The 14,762-nt window shown below is 45.1% G+C and overlaps 1 pseudogene; it reads right to left on the bottom strand.

The window, feature by feature from the left end:
* Positions 1–14,762, bottom strand: part of LOC142295518 (carboxypeptidase B-like) — a 55,429-nt pseudogene that overhangs the window by 4,075 nt on the left and 36,592 nt on the right.

The raw sequence follows: 14,762 nt of genomic DNA, 5'->3' as shown, positions 1-14,762 counted from the left end.
TCACATTTAATCTTCAATGCCCTTGCTGATGGAAGGTGGTTTGCACTCAAAATCTCATGATACTTAGCCTCATTCATTATTCCATGTACTCGGATCAGTTGGATTGGTCCCTTTGCAAAGAAACAGCCCCAAAGCAGGATGTTGCCACCCCCATGCGTCAAAGTAGGTATGGTGTTCTTTGGATGCAACTCAGCATTCTGTCTCCTCCAAACACAACGAGTTGTGTTTCTACCAAACAGTTCTACTTTGGTTTAATCAGACCATATGATATTTTCCCAATACTCTTCTCGATAATCCAAATGCTCTCTAGCAAACTTCAGACAAGCCCGGACATGTACTGGCTTCAGCAGGGGAACACATCTGGCATTGCAGGATCTGAGTCCCTGGCAGAGTAGTGTGTTACTGATGGTAGCCTTTCTTACGGTGGTCCCAGCTCTATGCAGGTCATTCACTAGGTCTTCCCATGTGGTTCTGGGATTTTTGCTCACCATTCTTGTGATCATTTTGACCCCATGGGGTGAGATCTTGCGTGGGACCCCAGATTGAGAGAGATTATCAGTGATCTTGTATGTCTTCCATTTTCTTATTATTGCTCCCACAGTTGATTTCATCACACTAAGCTGCTTGCCTATTGCAGATTCAGTCTTTCCAACCTGGTGCAGAGCTACAATATTGTTTCTGGTGTCCTTGGACAGCTTTTTGGTCTTCACCATAGTGGAGTTTGGAGTGTTACTGTTAAGGCCCCGTCACACACAGAGATAAATCTTTGGCAGATCTGTGGTTGCAGTGAAATCATGGACATATTGTTCCATTTGTACACAGCCACAAACCTGCCACTGATTGTCCACAATTTCACTGCAACCACAGATCTGCCGCAGATTTATCTCTGTGTGTGACAGGGCCTTTAGAGGTTGTGGACAGATGTCTTTTATACTGATGACAAGTTCAAACAGTTACTACAGATAATGTGTGGAGGACAGAGGAGCCTCTTAAAGAAGAAGTTACAGGTCTGTGAGAACCAGAAACTTGTGTGTTTTTAGATGACTAAATACTTATTTTCCACCATAATTTACAAGTAAAATCTTGCAAAATCAGACAATGAGATTTTCTGGATTTGTTTTCTTATTTTGTCTCTCATAGTTGTGGTGTACCTATGATGTCAATTAAAGGCCTCTCATCTTTTTAAGTGGGAGAACTTGCACAATTGGTGACTCACTAAATACTTTTTTCCCCACTGTATATGGTAATGAGGCTCACTACTAGTTGCAAGGGTGTGAGTCCCCTTGGCTAGCCGGCCCACATAGCATGGTAGCACGCCCCTGTAACATACTAACATGCTAATGAATGCGCAGCTTTGCCGCACATACCTCACTCTTCATGACAGCCCGTTTTTCTCTTGATTCTTCTTTTTCTCTTTTTCTTTTCTTTTCTCTCACTCCTTGTTTTTTCATTTTTATGTCATATTTTTCCAGTAAATCTCTGAGCCATATGAAATCTGTTTGTCACAGAATAATGTACAAATTGCCACATCTGTGAAATTAATATACGTATGAAGCTCTTTCTGTCTGACGGCTATTTACCTCTTCACAGACTATTCAATAAATCCTTTCCCTCTCTCTCAGACTACTCATATCCAGTCTTTCACTTTCATTTACACTATACTTACAATTCCTATATGACCTTTTCCCACACATAGCGCTTGTGTTCATACTATCTTACCCTACTCTGTAATCATATTATCACATCCTACACCCCTGATGACTATATACATATGCTATCAATCAGTCTCTCCCTGCCACCACACTCATTCACTGTTAAAGACATTTATCACACATCCTCTTTCCATTAACCCTATACAAACCAACTTCTTTTCCCTTTGGCTCCTCTTCTCTTTCTCCATTTTTACTCCTTTTCTCTTCATTTCATGTTTTATCTTCAAAAAAAGTCTGAGTCAATATGAAATTTATTTATCACAGAATAATGTATAAATTGTCACATATATGAAATGAATATATGTATGAGATTTTTTCTATCAAAGAATATGAATTTGAATATTGCAATGTACACTGTACATGTAACTATTTTGTTTGCCCTCAGTGTTATATACACTGTTTGTATCTATGTTATTTATTTTTTGTATTTTATTTTTATGCTTAGTGCTACTGAGGAAGGTCCAATTTGGACCGAAAACGTTCTTCAAGCACAATAAATACACTTTTTCATCACACTTTGGGAGTGCCTTGTTACTTCTTGTTGTATGGCTTTGGAACCTGAAGTGCACCCCAACATCTTTTGAAAATATATACGAAGGAAGTGCCGTTTTCTTCTTCATAGCCAAAGGAGGATGGCTGCACACTATACTTCACTGAAACCAGGAAGCTTACATCCGGCATCAATTTAGTGCACATGACCAGATGTCCTGGGGACTCTGAATCATGCGCAGTACGCATCCATCTTCTGCCAGCCACTATAAGAGTGAGGTATATGCAGCGAAGCTGCACATTCATTAGCATGTTATCAAAAACAGCACAGATAAAAGGGGGATGGTACCATATTGTAGTTTCATCCTAGTAGGCTATATTGCAATCCCCATATAAACAGATATCATAGAATATACTCCCAATTTAATCTAAACATCCGTGAAAAACACGTGTAGGAGACTCATTCATTTATAAAATATCATGAGGGAAACACCATGGTCAAACACTCAAGTCACCAATCAGCAGTTTGCAGACTTACCCATGGTGAGGGCCAATCGATGGTGGTTCAGAGGTAGGTAGGTGAATATCCTTCAACCCGGACGCTCGTGTCGCCAAAGCTTCATCAGCGGGGTGCAGGCGAATGGCCATTCGCCTGTTTAATGACGAGTGTTTGACCATGGTGTTTCCCTCATATATTGCACTGGCTATTTATACTTTTTTGCTAGGGATTATGATGGGTCAAATTTGGGTAATTCCTTGGTGGGTGGGTGTGTAAAGAATCCACCTTACCTCATTTGTACATTATATGGAAAATGAATTTTATTTTTTTGAAATACAATAAAAATTTGATATTTTATAAATGAATGAGTCTCCTACACGTGTTTTTCACGGATGTTTACATTCATTAGCATGTTAGTACGCCCATAGGGGCATGCTAACATGTATGTGGGCCGGCTAGTCAAGGGAACTCATGACTCTTGCCACTAGTCATGGGCCTCATTAGCATAAGATCAAAGATCTTTAGAAATACTTTTACTAAAGATCTGTGTATTTATAACAGGTTCCCTTTAATATCTAGCTACTGTATAATAGCTATTATCATGAACTCAATACAGCAAGTCCCCTACTACTTATCAACCTACCACATCTTCAAAACCAATCCTAAAGACAATCCTATGTTTGAGCCTAAGCATTGTGGATTATGTTCAAGTGGTATAGTTTATAGCATCCACATATCAGCATCAGAAATTGGCTTTACAGTGTTGCCATCTTGAATCAATTCCGCTATAACCCTGCACATACAATTGCGCCAGCCAGGTGGTGTGTATTGGTGCCAGTACCTTGTTTTATTTTATGGGCCATGTTTTTAATGATTTTTTTGAATAAATTAATTGATTTTATCTGGATGAGTTCTGGATCTCCTTTTGCATACGAGTATCCTGGATTGCTCGGCGTCTTGTTTTCCCTGCACCGCCCAGTATCAAATGGATTCACAGCCAGTAATATGGACACTGAATAGGTGAGTGGAAAGAAACTACTATGGAAATTGCGCCAGCCATAGTATTCAAATTTTGGACAATTATTTTTCTACTCCTCTACAAGATCACTGAATCCGCTCCACTAAACTTCTAATTTAGTAAGTAGATACAGAAAATTGCTATGCACAAATGATGCAATTAAGGAATATATTTACATTTATACAGTAATACAGGTAATCTGGCCAGATTCTGTAGTTCAAGCCTTCCATCATCTCAAGTTTAATTTCTCCTTAGCTCTGGTTCTGCTCCTTTTTATCATCAGGTGAATGTCATCTTCATAGGCGTATGAGCCATAATTTTGAAGGAGTCTTGTAATACTAAGGACCATCCTTGCTATTTCTTCTCAGAAAAAAATTCTCTTGCAGAGATTAAATTAGCTATGGAAGAGTGGTAGAATCTACTAAAAGGAGCCAAGTTCCCAACAATCTTTACAACAAATCACAAATATCTTGAAAATCTTCATCCCTGCATAGATTGAATCCTTGTCAAGCTCATTGTGTGCTCTTCTCTCAGATCTGCTACATTCTGCAGACCTTTTGATCTTTATGATACCTGTGAAGGGATGCCTATCCGTGTCAATGAACCTGAGTGTAATCTGTAAACCATCACAATATCTTAATGTTTCTTCAAATGGAAGATCTTTTGCTTTCAAAACACTATGCTGGAAAGTCTTGTCTTGGCCACACTCCTGTCTTCCCATGGTCAAACACAGGGCTGCCACTAGGAATTTCGGGGCCCCATACTGGCAAAATTCGGGGCCCCTTGAGGCTCCACCCCAGCTCCGCCTCCACCTCGCGAATCTTCCACAGTCTCACCGCCACTCTTGGAAAAACTTCACTTCTGCACTACAGCCTCACCAATCACACATTAACCCTTCACACTGAACACCGTATCACACACACAGCCATCAGATTTTGTTTTGGCCATCAGATTTTTGTAAGCCTGTCACCACCACAAGGTGGACTCTTTTGGCCGGGCCCTACTCTGCTCTAATTTTTTTTTTTTTTATGTCTAACTTTTTTGTTATATATTTATTTTTGGTATATCTATTTTTTTTTCTTTAAGGGAATGTGTCACATACAGTTTTTAAACTAATCGAAACCAAATTGTGATAATGCTGACTTGTGGATTTAGACCAGACAACCCCTTCAAAGGGAATCTGTCACCAGGTTTTTAACACCTAATCTGAGCACAGCATAACATAGGGGAAGAGATCCTGATTCCAGCGATTGTCACTTATTGGGCTGCTTAGTGTAGTTTTGATAACATCACTGGTTAATCAGCAGGAGATTATCATTAGAGGACTACTTGGCATGCTGCAAGTAGTCCAGCATATTCATGAGCTCTGTATAACTGCTAGATCTGCAGCAAAGAAAACATGGATTTTATCACAATAACAGCAAACAGCCCAGTAAGTGACACATGGAATCAGGGTATCTGTCTCTACATTATGCTGCTCTCAGATGGGGGAGAAAAAAAGCTGCTGACAGATTCACTTTAAGGCTCATTCAGCAGATGGTGAAAACCGGTCTGCACTTGGGCCGCAGTGCATGGCCTGGCCATGGGTCTCCTGACCTGATCTCAGCAGTCTCAGAGCATATATGGGGAGCAGGTCAGGAGATCGGTGCCCGTCTATGCATGGCGTGTTAAGCTGAGATTTAAACTGATGGTTCTTTATGAGAGCGGAGGAGGGTTGTGAACAAGAAATGCCACATGAGGCAGAATTAGTCCACATGCCCTGTCCCTGTAATCATCCGTTGGGAAAAATGATTTTTGCAGGATCCGTTTTCTTTAACATGGGAGTCTATGGAGGACAGATCCATTAACAGATTTCTATTTATCTTCCAATCTGTAACGGATGTGCATCCTGACCTGCGGGGCCACAAGTCTCCTCCGCAGGAGAACGCAGCTGCTCGTGCCCACGATCAGGGTTCGGGGCGCTGCGGTCTCCTGCTTGTGTTCTCCCTATGCGACTCCACAGCAAATAATTTACATTCTGTGGCCTCGGAAAGCCGCACCACAGGTCAGTTATTGTTGCGGGCCATACATGCACAGTGGCCACAGGATTTCTACAAATCCCATCCATTGTGCTCGTACTGTACATTGCAGCGTTTTGGACGCAGCTGAAGAAGACTACATCCAAAACGCTGCAAACACTGATGGTGGGCACGCAGCCTAAGGAGAGTCTTTATTACAGCCTGGCTATTACCGTAGGACAGGGGTCACCAAACACTCAGATACAAAGGCCTTGCTGGTGCTGTATTTTCCTAAGGAGACTCTTTATCACAGCCTGGATAATAGCAAAGAATTTACTTAGGAAAATACAGCACCAGTGAGGTCTTTGTATCAGAGAATGTTGTGGTGCCCCCTGCCCTAACACACACCTGCTCTAAACATCGAGGAGCCGCCCGCCAACAGACCACACGGCCTCCGGGCCTTAACTTACTGTGTAGCCGCCAGGTCACTTGCCGCCTGCTGCATTCCACCTTGAATCCTCCGCCGCGCCATGATGATGCCTGCCTTCTGCGCCTATGGACGGAGGATTATATTTCTGACTAGCTGTTAGGGCTCATGCACCACGGGAGGCAGGAGGCTCACAGCACCACTGGAGGCAGAAGGCTCACAGCACCACGGGAGGCAGAAGGCTCACAGCACCACGGGAGGCCAGAGGCTCACAGAACCACAGGAGGCAGGAGGCCCACAGCAGAGAGGCAGGAGGCTCACAGGGAGAGGCAGGAGGCTCACAGGAGAGAGGCAGGAGGCTCACAGGAGAGTGGCAGGAGGCCCACAGCAGAGAAGCAGGAGGCTCACAGGAGAGAGGCAGGAGGCCCACAGGAGAGAGGCAGGAGGCTCACAGGAGAGAGGCAAGAGGCCCACAGCAGAGGGAGGCTCACAGTAGAGGGAGGCTCACAGTAGAGAGGCCAGGAGGCTGACAGCAGAGGGAGGCTCACAGTAGAGAGGCCAGAAGGCTCACAGCAGAGGGAGGCTCACAGCAGAGAGGCCAGGAGACCACAGGCCAGAGGTTCCCCACCCCTGATCTAGCTGAAGCAAGACAGGGGCTGGGTTCGGAGGGCAGCCACACGGGCAGAGATGAGCGCCCCCCGGGCAGAGATCAGTGCGCCCCCACCCCCAGGCAGAGATCAGCGCGGGCCTCGGGCAGAGATCAGTGTGGGCCCCGGGCAGAGATCAGCGCGTCCCCCCCCGACAGAGGTCAGCGCGGGCCCCGGGCAGAGATTAGCGTCCTCGCCGGCGGAGATCAGTGCAGGGCCCGGGCAGAGATCAGCATCCCCGCCGGCGGAGATCAGCGCGGGCCCCGGGCAGAGATCAGCGCGTCGCCCCCCCTCCCCGGCAGAGATCAGCGCGGGCCCCGGGTAGAGATCAGCGTCCCCGCCAGCGGAGTTCAGCGTGGACCCCGAGCAGAGAGCAGCGCGGGTCCAGGGCAGAGAGCAGCACGGGCCCCGGGCAGAGAGCAGCGCGGGCCCCGGGCAGAGATCGGCGCCCCCCCAGCAGAGATCAGTGGGCCCGGCGATCGTCTTCGGCTCACAGCGCTTACCTGTCCCCGCTGGCTGCCGCGTCCTTGCCACCTCAGCCGCTGTAGCAGGAGTGTAATGAGGTCTCAGAGTGATGACCTCACCTCCTGCTGCACGGCCCAGCGATGACACGCCCTGCTCTGCTCCACTGACCCTGCCTCCACTACAGCACACGGCTAATTTGCATGCTCCACCCCTTCGCATGTAACTTAGTCATGTCTGGTAGGGAAGCGACACCGCCGGGCTCCTCTGCTGCCGCTGCTGCTGCTGTGACTGGGGCCTGGTGAAGAGACTGGGCCCGTCCTGCCTGAGGCTAAAGATAAGTATTTACCCCGGGCCTGGCCGGGCCCCCTCTCTTCACCGGGCCCCATACAACAGGCACAGTAGTAATGCCCTGATGGAGGCCCTGGTCAAACATACAGCAGAATGGCAAAAAAATATGAAAATGGACAGTGGAAGATTGGAAATGGGGGATTTAGATCAATGAGACTAAAATCTATAGACTGGTCTCTGATGGGTGGAAATGGGTGTGGAATAAATAAGGTAAAAGAGGCTATCGGATCAAGAAATTGAAGGAACTGTTAAGTTCAGGAGAGGAAGCCTGATGATATGGGGCTATTTTAGAGCCAAAGGTGTTGGCTACTTGACCAGGATCATTGGTGGTTTCAATGTTGAACTTTATGTGAGTATCATGCAGGATGAGTTACTATGGTCACTCCAGTAGTATGGGTATGAAAAGGACAAATTTCAGTATTTTTACAACAAACATACTCACCACACTATTGCATCCAACTTCAAGCACAAAACGAATTGGCAGTATCATCCTATCTTCACCCACCCAGATCTGCTCTTCTCTGGGGGGCTACTAACAAAAGTTACCATTTGGAGACCTTCTCTTCATAGCTGATTTCTAAACCTGATGCCAATGCAGCAAGTTAGCAGAGAGCCATGAGCCACACATTATCGCCCTGAGAGCTATATGTGTCTCCAAAAATACAGATTGGGAACCTCTGTTCTAGGCATTTAGATAAAGTAAACAGTGTCTCACGTGTACTTTCATTCTTTGAAGAACGTTGGACCAATTCATTGACAACAAATGTGCCAAAATACTCACCAGTTCATCATAATCTTGTGCTAGCTTCTGTTTGTAGGAGTAGGGGAAGAGCAACATCTGGGAATAGGAATGAATGGTCAGGTAGGCTTTGATGGAAGAAAGATTGCTGCGGATAAAATCACCAAGAGCTCTAGTTTCACTCTCCGATTCCGGAATGGTGCCACAGTAAATCTCACTACAGGGACTTGAATTTGCTCCAGCAGCTTAAAAAAACAATAAAGCCAGTTTTATTAAATTTGTTAAATTTTATTACACAAAACAGGGCCCAATTCATCATTTACAAATTTCTTTTTGCCTCACTTTTTATTTTGTCTGGTAATATTTTGGGACTTCATTTTGTAACAAGTTGAAAATGGAATTCATTTTGCACAAAATTAAAAATATTCTTTGTTTTTTAAATACTTTTTGTAAGTTTTAAATAAAAAAAGTCTTAAAATTTCAAGTGCATGTAAAAATGCTGTGGGGAGAACTAGAGTATATTTGCGCCAATATTTTGTAACTTTTTACAATTAGGAATCTGATGATAATATCTGAAAACCCAAAGTCCCACCAACAATTGTGAACATAGAAAAGAAAATGGGTGAAGATAAAACTAGACAATAAAAGATGCAAATGCAATAATGTATTTGAGTTTGGAATACTATACATGTTCCATTACTAGATTTTTTTATGATGAGTGATTATTACTGTGAAAAATTTAAATTAGGACAAATTTATTAATACTGTCATAAATTTTTACAATTTAGGATTAGACTGATTGAGCAAATTTCTTCCCAGCGGCCTATGCAGTATGATAAACTTGACTCATTTAGATGCTTTATCTTATTTTCCACCATCTTCTTGTTATATAGTTTAGACCACTTAAGGCTTCGTCCCAGAATGAGCTTTTGGTGAGTAATTGTGGTTACTTGTGGTTTTTCCATTGCATTTTTGAGTGTGTTTTTTTTTACACGCGTTTTTATAGCGTTTTTACTGTGCAGTTTATCTCTTTTTGTTACGTCACACATGCTTTGTGTTTGAAACTCCCTGGTATTTGACTTTTACAAAACTTTATTGATACAGTTACTGTATGTGTGGAATGCATTTGTTTTTTGTGTGTTTCCACAATTGAAACACACTAATAATTCATGGACATTTTCTTACCAGCGCATATATTCTAATACAATTCTATGTCGGAAATCTACACTTAAAACTTAGCATACTGGCAAGCAAAACTGAGGGATGTGTCTTATAATCTGGATATGCCTTACTGGGGCAGCGGTGGTGGTGCAGGGTCGGTGATACTGAGGAGTCAGGAGATGGTGGGAGTGCACTGCACTGGAGTGGCTCAGGAGGGTCACAGGACAGAGGGTCGGTGATAACTCTGGGTCCAGGGGTACCGCGATGGCGAGTGTCATTGATCTTTCATCGCGCTGTGGGCTCCATTGAACTGACGGCGGTTGATGTAATGGACTTCAAGAAAATGGCCACAGAGGCCAATCTTTGCATGCGCCACCTCCATGGCTATTTTGTTGAGGTCCATCACGTAAACTGTTAGCAGATCAATGGAGCCCACAGTGCACTGGCAGATCAATGCTGCCCACCAATGCCGGTGCCGTGATACCCCCGAGCCTGCAGTATCACTTACCTTCTGAGCTGCAATACTCTCTCCTCCGAGCACATAGCATCGCGGCCCTCTGTCCATTGACCCACCTGAGCAGTGACACCCCCTCCTCCAAGCCCGCAGCATCTTCGACCCTGCCTCCTGTGACCCTCCTGAGCCGCTCCATCACTGCCGCTCCCCCCTGGCGAGCTATTGTAAGATACACTAGGATTATAAGACGGACCCCCATTTTAACATTAAAACATTTTTTCCTATATTCTTCCTCTAAACTTAGTGTGCGTCTTATAATCCAGTGCATCGTATAAAACCTAAAATACAGTAAATCCCGTCCACTTTGCTGGAGGTAAAAAACACTGCATTTTTTGAGCAGCCAAAATACAGTGTCAAAAACTATACAAAAACTCAGTGTTACGAACCGGCGCCGCCATAGCCGCAAGCAGCCTGCTGCGGTTCCTGTTGCGCCCAGGCGCCGGCTGCCATTCTTGGCCGTGCCTCGGGTCATCCAGTTGGCTGTTCCTTCCACCACGTCTAAGTGTGGGGGGGCGGCTAGTGCGCATGCGTGCGCCGATTTACCCCAGCCAGAGTTTAAGCCCGGTGTTTTGCCTAGTGAGCATGCTCAGCCTGATTGTGTTATGTCTGAGACTTAGTCCTCAGTTCAGGCTACTGAGCATGCTCCCACAATTAACCCTAACAGCCTCTTTGCACAGGTACTTGGACTTCGTGCTGTGTCTAAGTTCTGGGATGTGCCTACTGAGCATGCTCAAACTGATAGTCTGCTTTCTGAGCCTGTTGCTCAGGCTACTGGGCATGCTCAGGCACTTAGTGCACCAGAGGCTAGGTCCGGTAAGGACCTCACTGAGCATGTCCGTGAGGTGGCAGGCCCTGATAGGGCAGAGGGTGTCAGGTGTCCTGATGACGTGGCAACTCCAGACTGGCTCGCAGAGGCCCGCCCCTATGATCTGGCACCTCAGTATTGGTCGTCAGACGATGACTGGTGAAGTGTTTGGGGCGTGGCTGCCATGAGGTCACCAATGACGTGGCGGTTCCGGATAGGTCGCATGTGACGTCACTGATGACATGACACTCTGCTATTGGACCTTGGTGGTTCCACCCTGGACCCAGGTTATAAAAGGGGCTGGAGACAACATGGAGGTGCGCAGTCTTCACATTTGCTCAGTCAGAGCACACCTCCATGTTAGAGCCTCATTGCGGCATAAGCCTATGTTGGGAAGTGGTAGGTAGGGTTAGGCGAACGGTGCCTGTCACGCCAAGATTCGTGGCTCGGCACATCAGGGTCAGGCGCCGTGCTTCCCTCCTGCCGTTCCAGCCTTGCTATAGCAGCCCAGTGGCATTAACTGGGCTGCGGCTGCTGTGCTTCCTGTCCGATTGTGCCCCCTACGCACACGGACAACGCACCTGTTGCGCCACCTGTCTGATTGTGCCCCCTACGCACACGGACAACGCACCTGCTGCGCCACCTGTCCGATTGTGCTCCCTACGCACACGGACAACGCACGTGCTGCGCCACCTGTCCGGTTGTGCCCCCTACGCGCACGGACAGCGTACTCCAGGACCCCTGTGGAGTTAACAGGGTGTTCCTTATTTTCCTCGGCTTCCCGGTCAACGCTACTGGTGTACCCATCTGGCCTGACGTGTCCTACACACACGTGGCCAGTCGAGAGGTGGCCAGAAACGCTAATCGGAGGACCGCTCGGCCTGACGTGTCCTACACACATGGCCGACAGGGCGCTTTCGTGGCGGTCTTCCGGTCAACGCTACCTGGTTACCACCCGGCCTGACGTGTTTCCTGCACACGTGGTTGGTGTAGCGCTAGGTGCACCAAAACGCTAATCGGGTTGTCGTCCGGTCTGACGTGTCCCAACACACGTGACCGGTTCCCAAAGTTCCTGGGTTATCTCAGAGCCATCCAGCTCTATAGTCTCCGCCTAACCCTCAGGTGCCAGCAGCTCCATTGTCATCTGGAGCACGGTGGGCCCCGACTGGCGATTAGGATATATACCCCCTGGTCCTAATCTGCCGGTCCCCCCGTAACACTCAGTGTGGTCCATCATACACTATTCCATTTACATCCGAAAGAATGATCCTTTCTAACTAAGCTACTCCTCTTTCAGAGTGAGGCTCAAGGTTATCAGTGGAGAATGGGTTAATCGCTGCGCTGGCATATAGACGAATCCAGATGACTTACAAGTGGTTTATTTTTCAACGCGTTTCGGAGAACACTTTCTTCTTCTTCAGGAAAAAAAAAGTGAGGCTCAAAAGATATATTAAATGTTCTGCAAGATATGAGCTCCCTAATTCTAGCTCATATTGAGTCATACACTCTTATTTCCCACTACCCCTTTAATCTGAGTGCTGAAGCACTAATCAGTTGGTTACTCCACGATCTGCCTCCTCAGACCCTGACAAACAGCACATTTTGCTGGGAAAATGATGTGACCACTGCAAGAGAAAACATTTATTACAAAGCGTCTATTTAGATGATTGGCACCACATGCAATACACTACATAGAGGACTTGCGTCTGCCTGATGCTACCTGTCAATGGCCTTCTTCTCCGGTTCATGGAAAGAATCACCCCAGTAGAACATATGAACAGAGCTTACCCCGATTGGACAATCCCTTTCTTTATCATTTATTCCTATAAGTATAATTTTTATTATGGCCTGTGGTGAGTTTCTCAGGTTTTACTTGTGATTGTATTGCATCTTTTATTAAGATTTTTTTAACTTATATAATGAGTAATTTCTACCTTCCTTACGATGTAGCTTTCAACTATTTTGCCAATTTATAGAATGCCTTGCATTTATGGGCAATAGCCATGTAGGCAGCTTCGTTCAGTTCAATTCAAGGCCGATAGTTTATTAACTCAGTAAAGCCTGTTTAACACGTCGTTTTTCACTGACATGTTAAAACTGCAAATGTCCCTCCGTGATGTTGTCCATGTGCAATCCGTGATGCGTGCTCCGTGCTCCGCGATTGCACGTGGACATAAACTCACTGAAGAGTCCCGCGGTGCTGCAGCCGGCCGCCGTTCTCTGACCTCTGCATCTACTTCTGGGTCGACTGTGTCGGGCATTTATGAATATGCACGACAGTAATGAGTTGGCCAGGAAGCAGGAGAGAGCAGAGGCTGAACAGACCGTCACTGGAGAAGGTATTTATAAAATGCTTTTTATTTTCAATGTTTTTTTTTTTCTGGTATGTGTTTCATGGATCACACCATAGTGTGGTCCGTGGGACATCAGTGATGCCAGAAAAAAATGGACATGTCTCCATATGGACATCACGTTCACGCGTTTATGCCGCACGGAGACATGGTCAGTTAAAAATCACTGATGTGTGCACAGATCCTTTGATTATAATGGGTCTGCGTATGTCCGTGATTTTGGTACGTATAAAAACTAGCACATACGTACCAGAATCACTGACATGTGAAACAGGCCTTAGATAGATAGGCTTTACTATATTCAGTACAATGATTTAGCAGTAAACTCTATGAATATTGTCAACTCACTGCATCATCCTGCATCAAAGTTTCGGTTTGGATCGGTACCAATGCATTTGGAATTTTTGGTCGGAGAACGGGTTTTTCTCCACATACGATCCTGTAAAAATGTTTAATTACTTCATACAGTACTAAATAACAAATGGTTAATTGAAAAAAGATTTGACATACACAGTACCTTAATAAAGTATTTATACACAGTGAACGTTTCCACATTTTTTCATGTTTCACCCACAAAATGAAATGTATTTTATTAAGATTTAGTGTGATATACCAACATGAAGTAGCACGTATTTGTGAAATGTAAAGAAAATGATACATGGTTTTCTAAATATTTTAAAAATATAAATTTCAAAATGATGTGCTTTTGAATGCATCCCTTAAATAAAATCCTGAGAGACCAATTGCTTATAGAAGTCACCAAGTTAGTAAGTTGAGCCCAATTGTGTGTAATTTATACTCAGTTAACTATAGCTGTTAGGCCTTAGAGGATTGCTGGAGAACATTAAGGATCAAACAGCATTATAAAAACCAAGGAACACACTAGACAGGTCAGGCCTAAAGTTGGGGAGAAGACTGAAGCAGGGTTAGTTTTTTTTTTTTTAAAAGTGGCCTAAGCTTTGAACGAAGCACTGTTCAATCCATCATCCTAAAACAGGAGTATGACACAACTGAAAACCAAACAAGACATGGCCATCCACCTAAACTGACTTTCCAAGTAAGGAAAGCGCTAATTAGAGAAACAGCAAAGAGATCTATAGTCACTCTGGAGAAGCTGCAGAGATCTACAGCTCAGGTGGGGGAATCTGTCAACAGGACAACTATTAGTCGAATGCTCACAAATCTGGCATTTACGGAAGAGGGGTAAGAATAAGGACATTTTTGAAAGCAAGCTATAAGAAGTCCCATTTTCAGTTTAAAGCCATGTATGAGACACAGGAACCGTGTGGAAGAAGGTGCTCAGATGAGACCAAAGTAGAACTTTTTGGGCTAAATACAAAATACAATGTGTGGCAGAAAACTAACACTGGATATCACCCTGAAAACACCATTCCCACCATCATACATGGTGGTGGCAGCATCATCATATTGGGATGTTTTCTTCAGCACATATAGGGAAGTTGTTCAGAGTTGTTGGGAAGATGGTGGCAGTAAATACAGGGCAATCCCAGAGAAAAACCTGTAAAGACTGCAAAATTCTTGAGACTCATAGGTTCACCTTTTAGTAGGACAATGACCTTAAACATACTG

This window comes from Anomaloglossus baeobatrachus, chromosome 3, assembly GCF_048569485.1.
Source record: "Anomaloglossus baeobatrachus isolate aAnoBae1 chromosome 3, aAnoBae1.hap1, whole genome shotgun sequence".
NCBI lineage: Eukaryota > Metazoa > Chordata > Amphibia > Anura > Aromobatidae > Anomaloglossus > Anomaloglossus baeobatrachus.
The sequence above is the reverse complement of the archived record's forward strand: the minus strand, read 5'-3'. Positions and strand labels throughout refer to the sequence as shown.